This window comes from Palaemon carinicauda, chromosome 29, assembly GCF_036898095.1.
Source record: "Palaemon carinicauda isolate YSFRI2023 chromosome 29, ASM3689809v2, whole genome shotgun sequence".
Lineage (NCBI taxonomy): Eukaryota > Metazoa > Arthropoda > Malacostraca > Decapoda > Palaemonidae > Palaemon > Palaemon carinicauda.
The window spans coordinates 13056354-13059538 of record NC_090753.1 but is presented as its reverse complement, the minus strand read 5'-3'; the positions used below and the strand labels follow the sequence as shown (position 1 = coordinate 13059538).

General features: G+C 51.1%; 1 protein-coding gene across 1 annotated transcript in view; it reads left to right on the top strand.

Annotated features, from left to right (window-relative positions):
- LOC137622414 (uncharacterized) overlaps positions 1-3185 on the top strand; it is a 17167-nt gene that overhangs the window by 4762 nt on the left and 9220 nt on the right. The gene's annotated exons all lie outside the window — the stretch shown is intronic.

The following is a 3185-nucleotide window of genomic DNA, read 5'->3' as shown; positions in this document are numbered from 1 at the left end:
ACATTTTTCTCCAACAGCTCTTGAACGTGTTGGAAAAACCGAAGGCATGGGGGTGGAGTGCTGTACCAGCTCCAACCCAGTCCATTCTTGAGTAGGCTTTGGGCCCAGGGATCGAAGGTCCAGCGATCCCAAAATTTCATCAGTCTCCCTCCTACCGGTATCATTTCACTTGGACTGCCGTCCTGAGGTCTTGCCTCCCTGACTACGACCACCTCTGAATCCCCTTCCCCTCGAGGGGCGCCTAGACGAGCCTCTGGCTGCTCCTCTAGGTTTTGCACGAAAGGAAGAAGACTGTCCTTCGAACGTTGGGGTGAATGTGGTTGACTGACCTGGCACAGCCTGGGGTACCCACTGAAAAGCAGTTGGTGTTTGTGCCACCATCTGGGGCACTGGAGGCAAAGGCAATTGCAGTTGCTGTTGCTGTCTATAAGGCTTGGCTGGCCGAGATGGTAGCCTAGTCCTCATATTCTTCCTCTTTGGTTGAGGACCCTCATCCGGGGAAGATTTTCTTTTGATAGCCAGGCCCCACTTCTGGAGAAGGTTTCTATTCTCCACGGCGGCCTTATCAACAACCTCTTTGACCACATCGGTAGGGAAAAGGTCTTTTCCCCAAATGTTGGAGGAGATTAATTTCCTTGGCTCGTGTCTCACCGAAGCCCCGGTGAACACGAACTCCCTGCAAGCTCTCCTTGCCTTGATGAAGCCATAAAGGTCCTTCGTCACTGTGGCTAGGTGAGACTTAGCCACTACCATGAACATTTCATGGACCTTAGGGTCACTTGCCATTGTCTCAAGAGTAGTCTGATGAGACATTGAGGCAGCCAGTCTTTCTTTGGTCTCGAACTCTCTTCGTAAAAGAGATTCGGACAGCTTGGGGAGGTCCTCGCCGAATTGCCGTCCGGCAATATCAGCCTCCAACTTTCCCACTGAGAATGTCAGATGGACATCCTTCCAGTCTTTGTGGTCCATAGGCAGAGCCAGCGACAAGGGTTTACACTCCTCCAGGGAGGGGCAAGGCTTGCCGGCCTCGACTGCCTTTAGGACAGCCGCAAACCCTTTCTGTAAAAAGGGGAAGGCTCTATCAGGAGAGGACACAAAAGAAGGGAGCTTCTTGCTCAATGCAGCTACCTTCGAATTAGAGAAGCCCCTCTCTTTCATCGAGGATGAAAGTAGGGCTTGAGCCTTAGCGTGGTCCATAATAATGACCTCCTTCGGCTCTGTCTCCTCCCTTGAAGCTGGTTCTTTTCCCAGCCGGACATAGCAGTCCGGATATGATGCCTTGCTGGGCCAGAATTCTACCTCCTCTAGGGGAACTGAACCCAGCTTATCCGAGATGACGATCTTTCCAGTCGTCATCGGCATGTGCTCAGCATACCTCCATGGATTAGCATCTGAGCATATGGGAAGGTCTTTCACATTGAGCCTTTTCTGGGGCCCATGTGATTCTGCTAGGGACTGCATACGCAGTTCCATTGCAGCCGCCTTCTCCTGATTCTCCTTCTGCATTTGTTGGATCATTCCAACAATCGAAGAGAGGGCCTGTCCCAGTTCTACAGGGAGACCAGCCGATGTTTGAACTTGATCCTGACCTTCTGCCAGGAGGTCTTCTTCCAAACGTTCGTCCAGGTCAGACATCCTGTCATACAACTGGATGTCTTGCATCGCAACTGCGACTTCCGCGTCCACCTGGACTTGATCTTGAGGGATCTCCTCTTGAGGCTGGGGAATCACTGCCTCAGCTGATGCCTGGGGAAAAAGATACGCCCTCATCTTCTCACTTGGAAGATAAGTGCCAGAGGTGTTCTTCTTGAAGCCCCTTACCCAAGTACGAAGCTTTTCCCTTGCTATATCCCTTGATTCCGCCGTTCTAGGGGAATCAAAAGCCTCAGTAATCAGGTTAGTGCATACAGTACATACCTGAGGGTCCCAATACTGGAGATCATCCTTGGAGACAGCGCATGCTGCGTGTCTCCTACAACACTCATGTCCGCAGAGGTTCTTGCTGCGGACATTGCAGAAAACATTTCCGCACTTCGGAGGGTCCTCCTGTAAAGAGAAGAAATTTCCATGAGTATCAAGTGAACTATGTATCACTGGATATGCATAGTATAGCATAACAATTCATAAAGGAAAGACACACTTGTGTTTCCCTCACAACCCATTGTTGCAGCCTTCCAGATAATAAAATCAAAATGGTTTATCTCTTCTAGAGTAACCAATGCAAGGTTTCCAGAGGAAACAGGTGGAGCTCACACCTAGGCAATGATTTTAAAATCCTGGATAATAGACAGGGAAGAACTCTGCTTCCTATCTGAGGGCAACAGCAAAGGGCTGTGCAAGAAAACACAATAGTGTTAGAAGATACAGTGCTGTACCTAAACCTTTACTATAGTTTTCTTCTTACTGTATATGCTATACAGAAGAATACTAGTACAGTATAGGAGGATGTGTGCCGGCCTGCCTTTGCCGGCCGGCACACACCACAACTAGCTTTAAAGTATACTACTTAACAGCTATAGGGCGGCAGCACTCTGGTTCAAATGCCTGTGCCGGTCGGCAGCAACTGCCGGCCGGCAACAGCCAGTGTTGGCCGGCAATGACTGCCGGCCAGCAACTACACAAGGTAGTACCCAGCTGCCGGCCACACTCTTGGTGACCGGCAGACAAGGACTGACATAAGCTGGCCGGCAAAGGTACAAGACCGATGCCAGCCGGCAGCAAAAGAACCAGAAGACTACACCTGCCCGGCTGCCGGCCTCATAGGCCGGCAGCCTGGACAGGTATAGCACTAGAAGAAAATAGAATGGATGCCGGGATAAGAGTGTACACAACCCCCCAAGCCCGGCAACCGAAAGAGTGCATATAAGGAAGGGGAGAAACTTAATTCAGGCTTCCTTGACCAATGCCGTCCGGCTCTGCCGGCAGGCATGGATGAGGGACCAAGAGAGGTCCGGGCAGCACTCGAAAACATAAGACCCTTACCGGCCAGCATCTCTGCCGGCCGGCAATGGGCTTAGTCAATTCCACATCCCAACCTATACTAGGTCCAGAAGTAGAACGACGTACAGTACAGTAATACCCCTGCCGGCCAGCTCTGCCGGCCGGCAAGGTACAGTACAGTAATGGCTAGGCCATTACGGAGATAGAGGGGGAAGGGACAAGAGGGTCCTGCCAACCTTGCTTTA